General features: G+C 46.5%; 3 non-coding genes across 3 annotated transcripts; 2 read left to right on the top strand and 1 right to left on the bottom strand.

The window, feature by feature from the left end:
• Positions 1-11,825: 11,825 nt before the first annotated feature.
• Positions 11,826-11,918, bottom strand: TRNAY-GUA. Its single transcript has 2 exons — positions 11,882-11,918; positions 11,826-11,861 (listed from the first exon to the last, which is right to left on the bottom strand). It is a non-coding gene; the product is annotated as a tRNA-Tyr (tRNA).
• Positions 11,919-17,871: 5,953 nt separating this feature from the next.
• TRNAY-GUA lies at positions 17,872-17,964 on the top strand. Its single transcript has 2 exons — positions 17,872-17,908; positions 17,929-17,964. It is a non-coding gene; the product is annotated as a tRNA-Tyr (tRNA).
• An 819-nt stretch (positions 17,965-18,783) lies between these two features.
• On the top strand, positions 18,784-18,878 carry TRNAY-GUA. The gene is made up of 2 exons: positions 18,784-18,820; positions 18,843-18,878. It is a non-coding gene; the product is annotated as a tRNA-Tyr (tRNA).
• The last annotated feature ends 2,367 nt before the right edge of the window (positions 18,879-21,245 follow it).

Here is a 21,245-nt window from a genome sequence, read left to right as displayed (position 1 = left end):
ATGAGCAAGACATTGTAGCTTGCACGGCTCCCAGAGGGTCCTAACGTGCAGTGAACTGTGTATGAGTTCCTTTTGTTGGAGGGGGGGATGGGAGGTATGAAGGTGTGTCTATCACTCCTATTACTGCTGCACCATCCATTGCTTCAGGTGCAGATTGTAAGCCCTTTGGGGCAGAGACCTGAATTTATAACTCACCCAGAGCTCAGATTGTATTATAAACTGGAGTTAAGATTTTAAAGCAACCTCAAATATGTGGGCTTTTACACTGAATTTGAATAAGGCCTGAGAGGGAGCATGATGCATAACTAGGCTTCATCAGTTAGTCTGTGAGCTCCTCTTTGAGCTGTGACCATGGTTCCATTGACCTTAGGAACCCAATATGGTTCTGGACCAAAAGGGGGTAGAAGGTTTATTGCAAGGCTGCATCTCTTTGACTAAGACCATGTCTTTCCACCTTGAGGGAAATAGTTGTAGCTCACCTGTGTTGGTCAGCATTTCATGTCTTCATGAATTTTGCGTCTGCAGCATGTTGCATCATTTGCTCCTGTGTCAGTCCTGTGCTGTCTGCCAGACCGGTCAGTGATAGTGATTTGAGCAGTAAGGCATGGTATGGTATTTATGGAGGAACTAATATAACATTTCATGTCAGCTGCATCTACTGTAGCACTACGTAGTGTTCTCGTAAGGGTCCTCATATATCGCTCAGCTTCCCAATTAGCTTGTAGCTAGTGTCGAGTGAGTTTCAATGCTTAAACCCAAGATATTTTGCAAACCAAGCAAAGTGGGAACTAAAAACTACGAGAAGGAGGCTTATTGTCAGTTTTAACAACGGCTGGTATTCCATAAGCACAACAAATCTTATCCAGTCGTGGTATGGTAAAATTCACAGAAATTATACTAATCATTTCAACCTCTGGATACCAAGAATTGTCATCAGTGACAGCAAGTAAGTATCCACCATGAGAAAGATCACAAATATCTATGCTGATTTCTGTCCACGGTGCAGCAGGCAGAGAAGAAACTTGCAAAGAAACTGTGTGGTTCTCCAATTTAGCAGTTTGGTATAGTGCAGTGGTTCTCAACCTTTTTTCTATCAGGACACACCTGAGAGATGATGCTCGTATGGGTGACACACTGAACACATGACCGTCATGGGACTAAATATAAGCAATATGCTTTGCATCCACAGGAGTCCCCCCTCTTCCTAATACTGGGTGCAGAGCAGAACTAAGCCTATACAACTCACCATACAAAAAAAGATATTCTGATTCTGGTATCATCTTAATAACAGCATCACAAACTCCCTCTATTACTAGGTAGATTGTAAAATACAAACAAATCCCACTCTGTACACATCTATCAAACCTGCCTTACCTCAGCAGCACTAACTCCAAGAAATAAAACAGCAATAGCCCAACCCAAGAAAAGGCAGCAGTTCACCCCAGTGCAATATCATATTGAGAAAAAACAACAAATGAGACTGATACAAACCTCTAGTAAAGTACCTCATCTCAGTCACATACACATAGTACAACAGACAGACGTGACTTCACCAAACACAGAATAAAAGGCCACAAATTACAAAATGTGGAAACAAAACCAGTGCAAAACGGGAGACTAGAAACAAAAATATATTTCCTCCTACACTAAGCAAAGTTCAAAGAGAGAAGAAATGCATATTCTCAAAACTGACATAGTATGGCTCTTGTACCCCTCACTCCCCTCCATGCCCCCATCACCCCTCATTTCTCCCAACTACTCAATCATCCCTTCACATGCTCATATCCCTGTCCAACATTCCCGACAGCCCCACCCCACATCCTCTTCCCCGTGCTCCCTCTCTCCCCTGCTCAACTCTTTCTGCCCTTCCCTCTCCTCTTCCCTTCCCAGAATACCTCTGACCACCTTTTTCCTACCCCCTTCCTGCTCAGAATCCCCCACTCCCCGCTCCCCTCTCCCCCAACTCAGCAACCACACCCCTCATCTCTCTCTCCACTTCCAACTGTCTTCCCTGCCCAGCAGCCCCAACCTCCTTCTCCCCAGCCCTTCCTATCCAGCAGATTCCTGGCTCCCTATCTCCCCATGCCTTCCTGCCTAGCAAACTCCTGAACTCCTATCTTCTCACACCTTCCTGCCCAGTACATTTCCCCCTCCTCCTGGCTCCCAATCCAGAGTCTCCCTCCCTCTTTATCAGCAGCAGATGACGGCAAGAAGCGTTGAGGAGAGGAAAATGAGGTGGCAGCAGCAGCAGAAGTCAACAGCGGATCTATAGAGCACACTAATTTCTCCCTCATGCTCCTCATTTCACATCCAGGCCCCATGGGGTGAAGAGAGCATCAGCAGCCTCACTGCCAGGCCACGCAGAGGAAGATAAAGTTGGTGTCCTGCCAGGCACACATGAATAGGAGTTGGTGATATCGCGCTCTGATGAGTGAAGGAGGGAATAATTTCCCACTGGCCAGGAAAAGAAGGAAGCAAGAGCAGCTTCCTGTCATATCCAATAAAAGAGAAGTCAGCCAACTCCTGCCCAGACTGATGAGGAAAGATCAGTCTTCTGCCGGCACTGCGACACACCTCCAGGGACTTCACGACACTCCTGTTGAGAACCACTGGTATAATGTACAGCAGGGGTCCCCAAACTATAGCCCAAGTGCCAGATGTGGCCTTTGTCTGAATTTCATCCAGCCCCCGGCAGCAACGGCAGAAGGAGCTTTATCCGGTGTGCAGCAGCAAAGGCAAAAGGATCTTGATCTGGCCTGCAGTGATGGCTGTGAAAGTGTATTCTGCTGCTACACCATCTCAGATACCTGAAGTCAGAAGGGCAAGTGGCAGCACGTCTGAGCAGCATGGCTGGGGTATGCCAGTGCAAGGCCACAACTAATTGGCTGCGCTCTGCATTGCTGTCATGTGCAAATGGAGCCATATAGGCCAAAGACAGGGAGAGAGGCTATAGCACAGCCATAAGGAGTCCTTGACTCCAGTGGAGATTCATTGTAATAGTGTGAGTTTAGGAACATTTGAAAACATTTTTTAACAACATAGCATCATATTATTATGATGTAACAATGTTTTAGTAGGTTTGTTTTTTGTTTTTTTTTAATTCTTTATTTATGAATTTAAGTTTACAAACAAAACTATTCATATTCGTATTCAATATTACATTGAATTCTTAGGAATCAGGAACACATAATGAGTTTCTCACATATCATAACAATTATACAACTTAAATCTTAATAATTTATTGTCCTGATTCCATGTTACTAAACAAAGTGGGGAGCCATAGAGCATTTTTTAAACAAAATTATTCAATTCTATTAAAAAAAGAGACAGAATTAAAACAGGATCTTTTAATCCCTATTAACATTTGGATCCGGAGTTTCTGCCCCCCCCTCTCTGGTTTCTATGTTCTTCTAGAAATCTCTCTAAATCAGTTGGATCATAATATATATATTTTGTACCATCCACATACATAATGCATTTACTGGGAAATCTTATAAATGCACGTAACCCATATGTTCTGGCAACATTTGCTAAACTAATAAACTTTTTTCTCTTTAGTTGAGTTTCCTTCACCACGTCAGGGTAAACCCATACTTTCTGACCCAAATACAGCAAGGACAACCCTATGTAGCCCTGCTTCTCCCACAACTCGGTGTCTCTTCATCGAGTCACCTTGGCTCCTTCCATTGGCCCTCCTTGCCTTGCATGGGCCCTCCATGTGGCCTTCTTGCCTCACCTTGTTTTATTCTGTGGCCTCCTTGGCCTTCTTGCCTTGTCTTTTGGCCTCTTTGGCTTTCTTGCCCTGCCTTGTGGCCTTCGGGCCTTCTATTCTCGTTCTGCCTTGCCTTGTGGCCTGCTTAAGCCTACTTGTCTGTTTTTCCCTTGCCTTGTCTTATATGTACCTTGCTTAGTTTCCTGATAGCCTGTGTTTGTATATTCTTTGCCCTCTTCTCATGATCCTGTCCAGTCCTAGTCTTGCCCTGTTTTGTTTTTTTCCAGTCCTTATCTCATCCTGCCCGGACCTTGTCTTGTCCTGCCTGGTTCTCTCTGTGGCCCTTGCTCCCTGTGGGCCTTCGTTTCCAGCTCTTGTCTCCCATGATTGCCTTGCCTCCTGTTCCAGTTCCAGACCTTTCCTTCTGTTCCAGCCCTTGTCTCCAGCCCCTGCCTGTCTCCAGCTTCTGCCTGTTTCCAATGTCAGTCCCTTTCTTCAGTTCCAGCCCTTACCTCCAGTGCCAGTCCCCAGCTCCCGCCTGGTTCCCCTGTGCTGCCTTTGCCTTGCTTTCCCTGTCAGCCTTCCTTGGACTGATCTTGTTGCTGTCTCTGGCCTTGACCTCGCTTGTTCGCTGCTTACCTTGACCTCCTGCTTGGACGCTGACTTCACCTGAACCCTGCCTGCCCTGACCGCTGCCAGCCATGTGCTGTTCCAGGAAAGCCCCGCAGGCCACCAGAATCTGTGGTCTCAGCTGAAGAGGGAGTGGCTGGTCAGATGGAAGACCCTGTTCGGCCCTGCCCATGTGCCCAGCCCTGTTCCTGTTGGGGTATCCCCCATTCTACTAATTCCTTTCTTTGTGACATTCATAAATGTAGTAAAATGTTCAAAAATATTTTTGGGGATATGTGTTCAAAAGAAGTATAATGATTATACGTAGTGTATTTTCTTTTTTTTTTTTTTTGTTAATTATGTTTATAAAATTTTCAGACATACATCATGTAAGAGTTATAACATTAGAGGAGCTGCATACAACATCAAACTGACAATGAACAGTACGCCTTGAGCACTGAATACCTAATAAAAAATGTACATCAATTCTAATCAAAGGAAGGCTATAGCATTCAGATTAACAAAACGTGTAGCTACCAATTTTACAAGTGTCTGAGCTGAACTAAACTAAACTAAACTAAACTAAAATGCCCCCTACGTTTCCCTAACCCATACCCCCATACTCCCCCGCCCCCATCCCAAAACTGTTTAGCGGATGACACTTAGGAAACCATAAACAATAGACATTAGACAATCTCGGATACAGGTCATGGAGTCCCTTGGGTGAAAGGAAGGATTTGGTCTAAATCCCATAAATGAAGAACCTCCCTCCAGGGTATAGAAATTAATTGGCAGAAAAAAGGGAGGATGGAAAGTGACAAAGAAGGGAGTAAGGAAGAGAAGTAACAATATTTTGGGTGCTAAAAAAAATGTTAAACTTGTCCCACACTGACTGCATTTCTAAGAAGTGTTTATGTGAAGAAAACTTTGCCGATAAAAATTCAAAGGTATACAGTTTCACCAACAGGCGAAACCAATGTTCCTGTTATCAATCCAGTTACACAAAATAACTTTTTCCCCCCACAAGGCCTGCTTTCTGTAAGAACTGCAGAGTAGGTGAATCAACTGCTATAGAGATATGTGATGTGACTTCGAAAAGCCACAACATGGGATCTACCGGTACTGAGATGTTAATAATTTGGCTGCAAGTGTGGCATACCTTCTTCCAGAACACCTGGATAACTGGGCATGTCCAGAAGCAATGAAAGAAGGAACCTATGGGTATTGAACACTTAACACATTATGGGGAAGCTGCCAGATTAGCTTGGAAGGCCCTGTCTGGAGACAAATAAAATTGCCTTAAGAATTTAAATTGTAGCTCCCGGTAAAGTATGTTTTCTGACCAGGCCGTATTATTCTGAAAGCACTGGGTGAATTCCTGCAAGGATAGGGAGAAGTCCAGCCATTGCCTTCACTTATCATGCAGTTTTGGTAGGTCTCCCAGTTCCAAGGTAGTTCTCAAAGCCTTAGAAAAACCAGCTATAGAAGGTTTATGCTTACGGTTGCCTAAAACAATGCTATGTAACGACTGAGTCTGCGTCGAACCCTTAAAAGAATTTGCATGTGCCTTGATGAAATGCCGTAATTGTAAATAGGAGAAGAGATCGGATGTTGGTAATGTGAACTGCTTTTGCAGCTCCAGGAAACTAAGTAACTGACCGATGTCTTGTGAAAAGCATTGAAAGATGAACTCCAAACCAAGCTCTCTCCATCTGTGGAACACAGAGCATCCTTTGGCCGGGGGAAATGGGTCATTGTCACACATACTTAGTAGCGATGTTATTCTGGAGGGGAGATGGAGTGATTGACATAGATAAGACTAGGTCTTCCACCCCCAGTTTATCAATATGTTGGTTGACAAAGCAGGGGAAAGAGCTGCTCTATTTGCATGTAAGGTGTGGTTGAAAGATGAGAGATCCAGCCATCCTGCCAATTGTTGCTATGGGGTAAAGTATGAAGTCCTCAAAACCCAGTCATGTAGAAACCTTAATATGCAAACTAGGTTGTAAAGGCGTAAATTGAGACAGTTCATCCCCCCTTGGGGCATCGGTTGCATGAGAGTTTGCAAGGATATACGAGCTTTCTTACCATTCCATAAAAAGTTACGAAGCAATTTCCCTACTTCTCTACAGTTGTTTTTAGTAAGCCATATTGGTAACATCTGAAGGACATTGGGAAGGACCATCATCTTAAATAATTGGATCTTACCAGAAAGGCCACATAAGAGATGACCTTTCCTCGCATCATGGCTTTTCCTGTCTCCCAGAATAATTGGGGATTACCTATGTGTGGTTGGTTATGTACAGAAAAATCCTTCCATCTCATCTGAAGAAAGTTCTGAAAGACTGGGTCATTGCGTAGAAAGCTACGGAATTTCCAAAAACATTCTCCAGGTTCTAAGACTGAGAACTGTAAATCTATTCAAATAATTGCATGGTCTGATATGATCTGTGGACCAATAGTAGCATTTGCTAAAGAGGAGAAATCATCTCTGGAAATCAGGATATAGTGAAGGCGTGACATGAAAGCATGAACTCGGGAAATATGTGTGTAGTCTTTCTCGTCTGGGTGAAGTATGCGCCATGAATCTAAAAGAGTACACTCTGCTCAGAGAAAAGCCACCCCATTATCTGTGTTGTTGAGAGAACAAGGCCCAGAGGGATACTTATCCATTTGAGGATCATGTGTAATATTGAAATCTTCAGCCACCACCAACAAACTACGGGCCTGAGATGCTAGTTGGGAAAGGACATGGACAAAAAAACTATGGGGTAGATTTTAAAAGGTGTGCACGGGTGTACAATTGTGCACCTTGCACACGCCGAGTCCGCGCCAAGCCGTGCTGCCTTCCCCCATTCCCTAACCCCCACCCCACCTTTCCTTCCCTTCCCCTACCTCACTCACCCTTTCCCCCCTACCTTTTTCTTTTTTTTTTTTCTTGTTTTAAAACTTACTTCAGCCCTTGACTCCAAGAACGAGCCAATATTCCGGTCGGCTATGGATTCAGGGAGGCCGAGAAAGTTGTGTTTTCTAGGTCGTCTATTTTGGTGGATTGTGCCGCTATTGTTTTTGTCAAAGTTAATATTTAAGTGGTTGCTGCAAGGGAATCATCTTCCTTTCCTTCTATTTGCTCAAAGTGGCGATTCGGTTTCGTCAGCACAGTTTTTACCTCTGTGATTTGCGCTGAAATAGTGGCGAGTTTAACATCTAGGGCTTCTAAAGCAGCTGCTTTAAGTTTCTCTACCACACTTTCATTTTGTCCCTGGCTGCTTGCCGAGTCAGCCGTGGTCGCCATTTTGTTGTGAGTGGTTTTAGGTTTCTCCCTTTCTTTCTTGCCGGTTTCTAGAGGCATACCAGAAGACGATCGTTGCATATATGAGGCGATTGACATACGTTTCAAAGGCACTGGTGTTTTTGCAGCAAAAGGGAGTTACAGGCGGTTAAAGAAAGGTATTATTGGAGCATGGCACCCAGAGCTCAGTGAGGCATGTCCTCCTTTGCTCACTGCATCACATGACCCTAGTGTATTTTCTAAGTGTTCATATTTTAGTATTGTATTAACACACCATTCACAGTGATTTCTTATACATCTGGTTAGAACCAGAAAAAGAGCTTTCCATTGTGTTGGCCCTAACTTTGGAAACTAGTTACCTATTGAGGCCCCTGTCCTTACTATTTAGCATTCCAGAAGCTTGTTAAGACTTTATCTTTTTTGATAAAGGCTCTTATCAGATTTTACTTTTGTAATTATTGACTGTTTTTCATTATTGTCCATTTTAATCGTAGGATGTCCCTAGAAAAATGTCCCTGATCCTTAAAAACATGTAATATGCGATTTTAGCTGGTCTGAGGGCCTTTAGTATGACAGAAGTCTAACTGCCTACATGTGTGATGTCAGTGTGTCAAGCAAAAAAAAAGGATGTCCCACTTGGAAGGATTGTAGGGAGGTATAAAAGCCCCTGCACCAGTTGGTGCAGGGAGAGAAAGGGAGAGGTTAAGAGGATTCTAAGATCTCGAGTCCTGCTGGTGGCTGGATCTGTCTCTTCACAAAGTGGCATCATAGGGCCTGTTCTTTCCACAGAGAAGCCTCAGAGTTTGAGGAGAAGGATTCTAGGAGTTTCTAGAAGTCCAGAAGACTGAAGAGAAAGAGAGGCTCGCAGTCTCCCAAGAGCCGCCACACTCACCTCCGGGTTCCCTGATCCAGGGAAGACCACCCGTCAGGGTTCCAGTGCGTTCCCCTCCTCTCGCAGAGCGGGAGCACCAACGCAGCCTCCCTCCTGCTCGAGCGGCTAGCTGCCATGACCTACCGAATCCATCGCTCCTCTCTCCTAGGTGCGCGCCCGATCCTGCCCTTCTTAAAGGACTAGTGGCGGGAACGGCTACCCAGCGCCCACTGATGACATCACCACCTGGGACTATTTGAGACCGGCTCCCGCCTCAAGTTCCTGCCTTGGCAATGGGTCGACTCCTGTTTTGATTCCTGGTTCATGACTCGCTGTGGTTCCTGTCTCTGTATCTTCTGTCTATGGATCCCTTCATCTGGTTTTTCCTCGTCTGAGGTCAGTTCCTGATGTCTGTCTTCAGCGTCTCCTCTAGTCCCTGTGGTCCTTGTCTTCCCCCTCTTCGTCTTCCTTGTGGTTTTATCTTCTGGCTTTGACTCTGGACTGGACACTGATGTTGCATGTTCTCCACCTACCTCAACCACTGCTTGGATACCAACCTTGCTTCGCGCTGCCTTCCTCGACCACTGCTTGGACTCCAACCTCGCTTCTCGCTTCCTGCCTCTGACCATGGCCTGGAGACAGAGGTTGCTGTGCTCCGTTTGCCTTAATCTCAACTGGACCCTGGTCTGTCCTGCTTATCTTTCAGCATGCTGGTCTGCAGCGTTTCCTGCCTGCTGAGACTTCCACCACCACAGAGGCCCCCACCTAAGACCAGCCAGCCCTGATACCAGAGCGCTCAACCTAAGGGGAACAAGAGCTTGTATTGGCAAAACTCCAGTTGGGCCTCTGCTTCCGTCAGCTCCACTTGCCGACGGTGGGGACCTGTGGGGCTCCTCCCCACAAGTTGTACCAACTTCCCCTCAGCCGAGGGGTCCACAACCACAACAATAGGGTCCTGAAGAACTGGGGATGAGCATACTGGAAGGTGCCAGAGGAGAGGCATCCTGCCTGGGAAATTCTACCAGAGTGAAACTGGGTGCCCTAAGGAGAAGAGGATTTTCTTGGAGAATTTGTGGACAAGTATACTGGGATGTACCAGGGGAAGGGCGGCCTACCTGAGAAGGTTCACCAAAGTCAGAGACTGATTCAGCTACAATTAGCCCAAGACTCTGAAGAGAGAAAGAATGAAACAGGGAGCCTCTAAGGCAGGGGTCAGGAACCTTTTTGGCTGAGAGAGCCATGAACGCCACATATTTTAAAATGTAATTCCGTGAGAGCCATACTAACTACAACCCCCTACTCTCCTGATGCCCCCAAGACCTGCCAAATTAATTTACTACAACCCCCCATCCTCCTACCCCCCCCCCCCCCAGACCTGCCAAAAGTCCCTGGTGGTCCAGCGGGGGTCCGGGAGCGATCTCCTGGACTTGGGCTGTCGGCTGCCAGTAGTCAAAATGGCGCAGACAGCCCTTTGCCCTCACTATGTCACTGGGGTCCACCAATGGCGACAGTAGCCCCTGTGACATAGTAAGGGCAAAGAGCCGTCGACGCCATTTTGACTACTGGCAGCTGACAGCCCAAGTCCAGGAGATCGCTCCCGGACTCCCGCTGGACCACCAGGGACTTTTGGCAGGTCTTGGGGGGGGGGGGGAGTCAGGAGGGTGGGGGTTGTAGTAAATTAATTTTGGAGGTCTTGAAGGGCATCAGGAGGGTGGGGGATTTTGTTAGATTTTTACTTTTTTATTAAAGATTTGTCTGCGAGCCAGATGCAGCCATCAAAAGAGCCATATCTGGCTCCCGAGCCATAGGTTCCTGACCCCTGCTCTAAGGAAAAGATCACAGCTTCCAAACAGGTACTGGGAGGGCCCAAGGTGGAAGGATATCCATCACAAAGAGCTAACCTGTTTTGGATGAAGAGTTAAAGAGAGATTGAATTTGATTTTTGTGATTTTGGACTTTGATGTCTGTGGTGCACTGTGGAGTTCTATACTGATGTTGGACTTTATTTACCCTTCATCAATTCGGTAAAGACTTTTTGATTTGTGAATAGCACAGTCGTGGAAAGTGTTTCTTTGGGAATGACTGACTGATGCGCAGGAAGAGCCCCGGAGAAGAAAAAACTCTTAAGTGCCTTGAAAAGATTCTACTTCCCTACCCCCCCTGTGCAGGAACCTCAGGAGGTCATGGGGCCTTGTGTGGTCCGGGGCCCTCTTTGTATGCCCCAAACCCAGGACCAGAATGGGATGGGGATTACAAATGTATTTTATTTATTATTAATATTGCTTTGTGTTCCGTTGTGATTTTTTTGCTTGCTATGACACTCTCAGAGTTCTTCTGTAAATGGGTGAATGCATAAATAGATAGATATAAACAACATTTATGCTGAAGAGGCTAAAAAATTTAGGGGAACTATGTCAGCTCCAGCCTCACCGCCATCTTCTCTATCAAAGGGCCCAAATTAACAAGGTACACTCAGTAGAGCTCATGGTTTTATCCTTAGTTGTCCTCACGTTTTTTTTCTGCACAAACTTTCCTTCTGATGCAGCAAAGAGTTTTGAGCTAAAAAAGAAATGTGCACATAAACTTCCTAATTTTAAAATGAATGTGCATGCACCAATACACGTGCATATCGGCTCATGAGCGGAGAAATGCTGCAATTTTAAATCGGGCGCGCATTTGCACACATATATTTTAAAATATACCTCCTGCACGTAAGCGTGCGTGTAATCTTAAGCGATTGCTCAAGAAAATGTGCCCATGCATTTTTCCTGGGACTTTGCCAGCTTTGCCGATGGATATTACAGTACGCTTATGCGAGGAAAATCCTGTTTTTCCAATTAGTCCACCAGTTTGCCCAGTTCATACTGAGGTCTTCAAGACCCCACTGGTTCTTCATCCTGCAAGCCCCCCTCCCCCCCGACCCACACTCCTCACCCTGTGCTATAAACCCTAAAACTTGAGATCTACAGAATTGTTTCTCAGCAGCAGCAGCAGCAGTACAGTTACATGGATAAACCAACGTGCGCCATGGTCAGCTTTTTAAAATACAGACTTATGCGACTAAGTCTTGCTTCTGCCCTGGAATGCCCAGGCCGCACCCTTTTCTGTCCCTTATTCTTGTCGCGCACACGGGTATATAAGAGATACGAACATATCATACTGGGTCAGACCAAGGGCCCATCAAGCCCAGCATCCTGTCTCCAACAGTGGCCAAATCCAGGCTACAAGTACCTGGCAAGTACCCAAAAACTAAGTCTAGTCCATGCTACTGATGCCAGTAATAGCAGTGGCTATTTATGATCACAAGAGAAGAGGTCTTTTTATTTGAGAAAAAAAACCCCTCCTTCGGACCGGAGTCGAACCAGTGACCTAAGGATATCAGCAGTCAGAGTAACCTCTACAGTCCTCCGCTCTACCAACTGAGCTACCGAAGGAATGCAGACATTCTACATTGTGGCTCTGACACTCCCTCTGGTGATGCAACAATTAGTGATGTCAACAGGAAGGAGTTGGGCTTCAAACGTCTCTGGAAGAAATGACAGTGAAAGGGGCGGGGCTGGAATACGGCAAGATCTCAATTGGAATTAGCCCCCTATGATATGACCTCAGACTTAACTGTTCTTAACAAAATCTGTACCATGCGTACTTCGTGGCTTTTCTAATTCCACGTTGCCTGCGTGCAGCCCACATTTACGCTCCTTTTAAAATCTACTTCAAACTGATCAGTGCTTAGCACCCTTGCATGGAAATCCCAGGCTAATGAAGGCATTAACCATTACCCTCCAATACAGATGTAAGGGGCAGTGTGAGCAGGAGCCCCTTTTGCTGTGGTATGGTTCACGCCGCCTTGTGGGGCAAGCCCACAAGCCATGTGTCAACAGCTGGAGAATGCACTTTGCTGTGGGCCAGGCTAAGCTTCCCCTGGACCAACTGCCTTCCCCGCGGGTTGAGTCCTTGGGTTCTGGCAGTTGGCAGGGCTTAGGGCAAGACTTGGGCGAGAGAATGCCGGAGGTAAGGCTGGAGTCAAAGCTGAAGATAGGCTGGATGAGGCAAGGCTGAAGACAAACTGGGCGAGAAAAGGCTGAAGGCAAGCTGGATGAGGTAAGGCAACCTGTTGCTGAGGCACCGGTCAGCAGCACGGCCAGGGTTTAAATACCCAGCAGTGTGACGTTATCTGCTGGCACCTAGCCCAAGGATTTCCGCTGCAATGTCTACTAAAGTGAGCGAGCATTGCATGCGCGCACCTAGGGGGAAGGCCCTGAAGAGTGCTGTGGCAGCGTCTGTGCCACGCGGCAGGTACAGGCATTGGTGGTGGCAGGTGATGCCGCTTGCGGGGGTCGTCCCACTATTTATTTTATTTATTTTTTATTTTTTATTTTTATATACCGATGTTCCTGTATAATATACATATCGCACCGGTTTACAGTGAAATCAAACTGATGCCTCTAGGGCAGCTTACAATGAAACATAAAAACTAACAATAAATAACTTGGACTACCTCTTGGGCAGCTTACAATGAGAACAGAGTAACAAAAAAGTACTTGGACAATAAGGAATTTGCAGAGAACTTACAATGAACAACAAGGCGAATGTAACAGCCGATGTGTGCTGGCTTAACTCAGGTTTTCTTACTGCTGGAAATATTTACTCCTGGCCAGAGGTGGAGTAAAGTTTCCAGCGCTAGCGTTAATCTATGGGCAGAAGCAGTTCTGATGCTGGAACCAATAGACAGCATTTATGTGCAGAAACCATAACTTTGTGCACACAAAATGGGACGGATTTTAAAAGGGTTAGGCGCGCGCCAAGCCTATTTTGCATAGGCTCGACGACGCGGGCAAGCCCCGGGACGCGCGTATGTCACTGTGCCCGGGATCGCAGGCCAGCCGTCGCCGGCACGTGTAACCTACGCCTGCCCAGAAGAAGGTGCAACTTCGCAAACAAAGGTAAGGGGGGTTTTAGATAGGGCTGGGGGGCAGGTTAGGTAGGGGAAGGCAGGGGAAGGTGGGGGGGTGGCGGAAAGAAAGTTCCCTCCGAGGCCGCTCCGATTTCGGAGCGGCCTCGGAGGGAACAGGGAAAGCCATCGGGGATCCCTTAGGGCTCGGCGCGTGCAAGGTGCACAAGTGCGCACCCCCTTGCGCGTGCCGATCCCGGATTTTATAACATGCGTGCGGCTGTGCGCGCATGTTATAAGATCGGGCGTAGATTTGTGCGCGCTGGGTTGCGCGCACAAATCTACACCTGCGCCTAAGTTTTAAAATCTGGCCCAATATGTTTTCTATGCATAAATATGATTTATGCGCACAAAACCTTTCTGTGCTAAAAGCACTTTTATGTGCATAAATCATATTTTATGCACACAAAACAAGCTAAATGGTTTTATGTACATAAATGTCTTTTATGTACAAAACCCACTATGTTTGTGAGCATAAATCCTGAAACTCCCCCACTACCCAATTTAAAATGTGCGATTAGCTTGTGCTGAGCACACATTTTAGCTTGGGATTTGGGGGGTTTAGCTTGGGGTTTTGCCCACATTTTTAACTCCTGATGTATGAGCATACCATTAGCTTACTGCATCAGGAAGGACAGAGAGGATAGAAAAGGGGGAGGTGTGGCTCTTTATGTTAGAAACAACATCCAAGCATCTGAGCTACAAGGAAGTTGGGGTAAGGAAGAAGCTCTATGGCTCGACCTAAAAAAAGATGACGGAGCGGCCATTTATATTGGAGTGGTTTACAGGCCTCCAAACCAAAAGGAAGAGCTGGACAGAGATCTGGTTGAAGACATCCATAAGATAGGTAAGAAGGGAGAAGTGGTGATCGTGGGTGACTTTAATATGCCAGATGTAGACTGGAAAATCCCATCTGCAGAAACTAAAAATAGTAGAGCGATAGTGGATGCCATGCAAGTATCTTTGTTCAAACAAATGGTGTTGGAACCCACGAGAGAAGGAGCTATACTCGACTTAGTGCTCACTAATGCAGATAATGTCTCTGATGTCCAGGTGGGCGCCCACCTCAGCAGTAGTGATCATCAAACGGTATGGTTTAATATCACTAAAAGAATAGGGAAAAGAACCACAAAGACCCGAGTTTTACAGTTCAAAAACACAGACTTTGAGGAAATGGGGAAGTACCTGGAGGAAGAACTTAAAGGATGGGAGAACGAGAGAGATGTGGATCAACAGTGGTCCAATCTAAAAGGAGCAATCACCAAGGCAACTGCTCTATATGTTAGAAATGTAAAGAAAAGCAAAAGAAAATTGAAACCTATCTGGTTCTCAAAGGAGGTGGCTGACAAAATTAAAGCTAAAAGAACAGCATTCAAGAAATATAAAAGATCCCAAAGGGAGGAGCACAAAGAAGAATATTTGTATCAACTGAGGGAGACAAAGAAATTAATCAAGTTGGCAAAAAGTCAAGCAGAAGAGAGGATTGCCAAGGACATAAAAAATGGTGACAAAACATTTTTCAGATACATCAGCGAAAAGAGAAAGGTCCAAAGTGGTATAGTGAAATTGAAAGGTGGTAATGATCAATGTGTGGAGAGAGACGAAGAAATGGCAGAAATATTAAACGAATACTTCAGCTCTGTGTTCACTAAAGAAGACCCCGGAGAAGGACCATCTCTACACAACAAGAAACTGGAGGGAAGTGGAATGGATGAAAATCCTTTTACAGTAGATAATGTGTGGGAAGAGCTAAAGAACCTGAAAGTGGACAAAGCCATGGGGCCTGATGGGATTCATCCAAGGATATTGAGGGAGCTCAGAGATGTTCTGGCAGCTCCGCTGTGTGACCTGTTCAATAGATCCCTAGAAACGGGAGTGGTGCCGAGTGATTGGAGAAGAGCGGTGGTGGTCCCGCTTCACAAGAGTGGGAACAGGGAGGAGGCTGGCAACTACAGACCGGTTAGCCTCACTTCAGTGGTGGGAAAAGTAATGGAGTCACTGCTGAAAGAGAGAATAGTGAACTATCTACAGTCCGGAGAATTGATGGACCAGAGGCAACATGGATTCACCAGGGGAAGATCCTGTCAGACAAATCTGATTAACTTTTTTGACTGGGTAACCAAGGAATTGGATCAAGGAAGAGCGCTTGATATCATATACTTGGATTTCAGCAAAGCTTTTGATACGGTTCCACACAGGAGACTGGTGAATAAAACGAGAAGCTTAGGAGTGAGGGCCGAGGTGGTGACCTGGATTGCAAATTGGCTGACGGACAGAAGACAATGTGTGATGGTAAATGGAACCTTCTCTGAAGAGAGAGCGGTTTTAAGTGGTGTACCGCAAGGATCGGTGTTGGGACCGGTCCTGTTCAATATCTTTGTGAGCGACATTGCGGACGGGATAGAAGGTAAGGTTTGTCTTTTTGCGGATGACACGAAGATCAGCAACAGAGTGGACACGCCGGAAGGAGTGGAGAGAATGAGACGGGATCTAAGGAAACTGGAAGAGTGGTCGAAGATATGGCAGCTCAGATTCAATGCCAAGAAGTGCAAAGTCATGCATATGGGGAGTGGAAATCAGAATGAACTGTATTCGATGGGGGGGGAAAAGCTGATGTGCACGGAGCAGGAGAGGGACCTTGGGGTGATAGTGTCTAATGATATGAAGTCTGCGAAACAATGCGACAAGGCGATAGCAAAAGCCAGAAGAATGCTGGGCTGCATAGAGAGAGGAATATCGAGTAAGAAAAGGGAAGTGATTATTCCCTTGTACAGGTCCTTGGTGAGGCCTCACCTGGAGTACTGTGTTCAGTTCTGGAGACCGTATCTACAAAAAGACAAAGACAAGATGGAAGCGGTACAGAGAAGGGCGACCAGGAAGGTGGAGGATCTTCATCGCATGACGTACGAGGAGAGATTGAAGAATCTAAATATGTACACCCTGGAGGAAAGGAGGAGCAGAGGTGATATGATACAGACTTTCAGATACTTGAAAGGTTTTAATGATCCAAAGACAACGACAAACCTGTTCCGTAGGAAAAAAATCAGCAGAACCAGGGGTCACGATTTGAAGCTCCAGGGAGGAAGATTCAGAACCAATGTCAGGAAGTATTTCTTCACGGAGAGGGTGGTGGACGCCTGGAATGCCCTTCCGGAGGATGTGGTGAAGACCAGAACTGTGAAGGACTTCAAAGGGGCGTGGGATAAACACTGTGGATCCATAAAGTCAAGAGGCAGCCAATGAAGAGTGGGTGACTCGCCAGAATGACAGCTACTGCCTGGAGACAATACCCTTATTCAATAAACATACACATGCTTACTGTGACTCCAACATCGCTCTAAGCTTCAACAGCAAGAGGAAATGTGGAAAAATGGATTTACACTCACAAAGAGGGGAGTAGCTGGCTTGTTACGGCGGTTACTACCCCAAACCAAATAAGCCTGATACTTCACCTTCAATGCATATACAGCATAGTTCTCTGCTTCAACGGCAGGGGAGAAGAAAAAAGGGTTCGCACTCACAAAGCGGGGAGTAGCTGGCTTGTTACGGCGGTTACTACCCCAAACCAAATGTGTCTGATACTTCACTTTCGATGCATATCCAGCATGGCTCTCTGCTTCAACGGCATGGGAGAAGACTGATACATCACGCATTTCCAGCATAGCTCCCTGCTTCAACAGCAGGGGAGAAGAAAAACAACCAATAAGGGCTGTATAACATAGTCTGGGTAAAACAAATAAGCATGGGTGTAGCTTGCTTATTGCGGCGGTTACTACCCCTACTACCCCTAACTAATCAAGCTAGATATTTCAGTGGTGGGGGTGGAAGGGAAATAGAACCAAGAGCTAAGAGAAACAGATAAGTATGAGAGAAAAAATGTGTGAAGCTTGCTGGGCAGACTGGATGGGCCATTTGGTCTTCTTCTGCCGACATTTCTATGTTTCTATGTTTCTATATCCACAATTGCTGGTCAGAAAGAAGATTCAAAATGGCAAGTGAACAAGGGGAAAGGAGTACTTTCATGAGACAGAAAGGGACCACTAATCCCTAGAGGCTGCTAGATCTGGGGGCTCTCCCACTGAGAAACAGGAGACAGATAGTGGAGATTTACATCGTGAATGATTTTCAACAAGTAGCAAAGAAGAAAGACTTGTGTATAAACAAATAAAGTTTTACATGGGTGGGAAGGAACAGATTTTGTTAAGAACGGTTGTCTGAGGTCATAACATTGGGGGCTGAGTTGCCACTGCAGGGGGCGCTGACTCCGAATACAGAGCCTAAATTCCAATTGAGATCTTGCTGTATTCCAGCCTCGCCCCGCCCACTCACTGTCATTTCTTCCAGAGCCGTTTCAAGCCTATTTCCTGCCTACGCACGTTACTGATTGTTGCATCACAAGAGGGAGGGTCAGAGCCACAAATTACAATGTCCATATTCCTTCGGTAGCTCAGTTGGTAGAGCGGAGGACTGTAGAGGTTACTCTGATGGCTGTCATCCTTAGGTCACTGGTTCGATTCCGGTCCGAAGGAGGATTTTTTTTTTTTTCAAATAAAAAAGACCTCTTCTCTTGTGATCAGCGGCTTGCTAGATACTAGAAAAAGCGTTCCCATATAACAAATCTGTAAGGCCTCGTTTTCCAACTATTGCCCGGGTATGAGGTCACCCCATTCAGTTTGTGGATTAATAAACAGGTGAGGTAGCTATTATACGCACAAGTTTTGCTAAATCGTTTCCAGCCTTCCGTCCTCCACAAATAAATTACTGCTTTTAGCCCTAACGTTTTCAGAAATAAGATCGGGCAGCTTAGTAGTTAGACCTGGTTAGTCCAGAATAAGTAAGGTTTTGCTTTTTTTTTAGAGCATTGTTGTACAAAGTACCCCCTAGCAGGGAAACTTGTTAGATTTTCCTTCTCTGCTCCTATCTTCTTTCTACATTGATTTTAATTTACTGCAAAAGTTTCCTGATTGGAGAGCTCAGCAGCAAGAGAACGGGGGTGGATTATTCAGTAGTAGATCGCTGATGTGACTGGGGTGGGAAACCCGGCAAGAGCCAGGAGGTCCATGGGGCGAGAGCTCGGCCCCGACTGAAGAATGAGGCATCCACTCTAACATCGGGTGCCCCCTCTATACCGTAGTTAATCCTTGCATAGAACTCGGGAAACGAGGTCCAAGCTCTGGCTACTGCCCCAAGAGAAGGCATCGCCCTGACGCCGTGAAATAGCGCATGTTTGTGACGCACGGAGTCCTGCTGCTAGGCAACGGATGTGCACTGAGACCACGTGCCCTTTGACGGTACAAAGTCTGTAGCAGCTTTGAGAAAAAGGAGGGTGACAGCAGTTTGCTTCATCACCTTCGGTAGCTCAGTTGGTAGAGCGGAGGACTGTAGAGGTAATTCGCCAGCTGCTGATATCCTTAGGTCACTGGTTCGATTCCGGTCCGAAGGATGATTTTTTTTTTTTTTTTTTTTAAATAATTTTTAATAGTCCTGCATTCCAGTTCTTACAGTTTCTACCTGAAACTTCATAAATTAGCACACCGTAGTCTCAACTTCTTTTGTGGATAGGTTAATGGTGACAAGTGGGGAAATTAGTGGTGGTGGTTACAGCACAGGGGTTCACAAGAATTAATTGGTTATAACTACCAGTTGAATCTAGCTGTTGATACTGATGTACAAATTCCTATTTTTAAGCCTCTAATAGCAATAATGCTCTTTCACAGCAGGCATTATCAGAGAATTCCTCTCACCTTCAGAAAGCTAGCAGTACAGTACAGCTTACAAGTTTCAATCTTGTGCCATTTTTAGTGTCTGTTACCCAGGGCTTAATATCTGGTGGAACAACCCAGAATGATGTTTAGCAACCTTTTTTTTTCTGGGACCCAAGAAAGCGGAGTAGAGACAGTGGTGTAAACCAGTCTTGGTCACCTCAGCAAAACAGAGCAGAGCTGGCAATATAAGTGTCTTCGAATTCCCCTGCAGAAACAGAGCCGAGCTGGTGGTGGTGGTGGGGGACATGCATAATTCCTGCCCCCCCCCTCCCCCCCAGGTCCTAGAGGAAGCAATTTCCTGGCACAGTTGAGGAGGCCTTTAGGGATAACGGCAAAGATCAGAGACACGAGGTGAATGCCTGCCAGCCAAACTGCGGTGCTTCTGCTGCTGTTGGGTGTGCCATCTTCCTGGCCAGGTAGCTGCATACCAGGTTGGATTCCCAAGCCCCTCTGCTTCTTTTGCTAGGAACCACCCTAGGGGAGGGGAAAGGGGCGAGAGTGAGAGATGTGATGATGGTGGAAGGAGTGGAAGAGTGAATGATGGGAAAAGAGGAAAGCAGAATAAGAGTTGGGGGAAGTGAAAGAGTGAGTGAGAAGATGTGGGTGGGGAATGAGGAAAACTGGAGGGAGGGGAGGGCAAGTGAATAAAGGGATTTTGTGGGGATCAAAGTTGTGTGGTGTGAGTGAGGATCAGAGAGGGATTGTGAGTTGAGTGAGACTGGGTAGGAGGTATCTGAGTGAGGCAATTGGAGGGGGAAGGGAAAGAGTGAATGAGGTGAGGGAAAGGGATAGGAGGGTGTGTGGTAGGAGGAGGGAGAGAGAGTGAATGAGGAGAGCATATGTTGCTGCTCCCTTACTTCCTCCCCTGAGGGGGCAAAGAGCAGGATGCACTTTTGAATTCAGGACCTGCCCCCATCTTATCTAAGAAAGCTGAGGACAGCAAGTAGTGCATGTCAGTCTGCCTCCATCCTCACGCAATAGGATAGCCTGCTGATTCAACACAAAGAGGAAGCCTGGGCCTTACTGGCCAAGGAGAGAAAGAAGGCGAGTTGCTGTAGAGCAGCGATTCTCAACCGGTGGGTCGCCGAGTACTGGCAGGTGGGTCGTGGCTCCAGGTGTCCCACTGCTCCAGTTGTGCATCCCTCCAGTGACATGAGAGGCCGAGTGAAGCGGTCCTCCCTGGAATGCAACAGCGGGAAGGTCCCGCAGCGGCACGGAGAAGTGACAGGCTGGCGGGGTTCTCACTTCCCACCAGCAAAAGCGAGGTCCTGCACAAGAAGAAGCCAGTGGCAGATGAAGACCTAGCCCTGCAGTGCTGCCGGCATTTCCCAGAGCTGGCAGCAGAGGAGGCCCTGATGTGCAGCCATCAGCCGAAGAAAATCTCCAAAATGTATATGACAGAGCAAGAGACTGGCCTTGTGAGAGTAAGTGCCTGTGTATGAGAGGGTGCCTGTATGTGTATATGAGAGGGTGTTTGTGTATATATGAGAAGGTTAGTGTATATGAGTGAGTGTGTGTGTCTGTATATATATGAGAGGTTGCCTGTGGGTAAATATGGGTGAGAAGATGCCTGTGTGAGTGCAGGGGTGGGGATGAGAGAGAGAAGCATGTGTGTGCGTGTGTGAGACAGGAATCGTGTGTGAGAGATACAGAGGAAGCGTGTCTGTGTGTGAGAGAGAGAAAGAGGAAACGTATGTGTCTGTCTCTCTCACACACACACACATACAAGCTCCCTCTGTTACCAAGTGTGTATGTGTGTGAGAGACTGAATTGGTCAGGGAGGTGACTAGTGTGTGTGTGATAGACAGAGACTGGTCAGGGAGGTGCCTGGTGTGTGTGAGGGAGACTGGTCAGGGAGGTGCCTGGTGTGTGTGAGGAAGACTGGTCAGGGAGGTGACTGGTGTGTGTGAGGAAGAGAGACTGGTTGTGGGGTCTAATTGGTGTGTGTTTGGGTGTGTGCATGTCTGTGACTAGTTGTAGGTCCTAAGGAAGAGGACCATGAGGACAGAGCTTCAGCAGCCATTGCTGCTTCTGGTGTGTGCTTT

Source organism: Rhinatrema bivittatum, chromosome 1 (genome assembly GCF_901001135.1).
Source record: "Rhinatrema bivittatum chromosome 1, aRhiBiv1.1, whole genome shotgun sequence".
Classification (NCBI taxonomy): domain Eukaryota; kingdom Metazoa; phylum Chordata; class Amphibia; order Gymnophiona; family Rhinatrematidae; genus Rhinatrema; species Rhinatrema bivittatum.
Note: the sequence above shows the minus strand (reverse complement) of the source record. Positions and strands in the feature narration are given on the sequence as shown.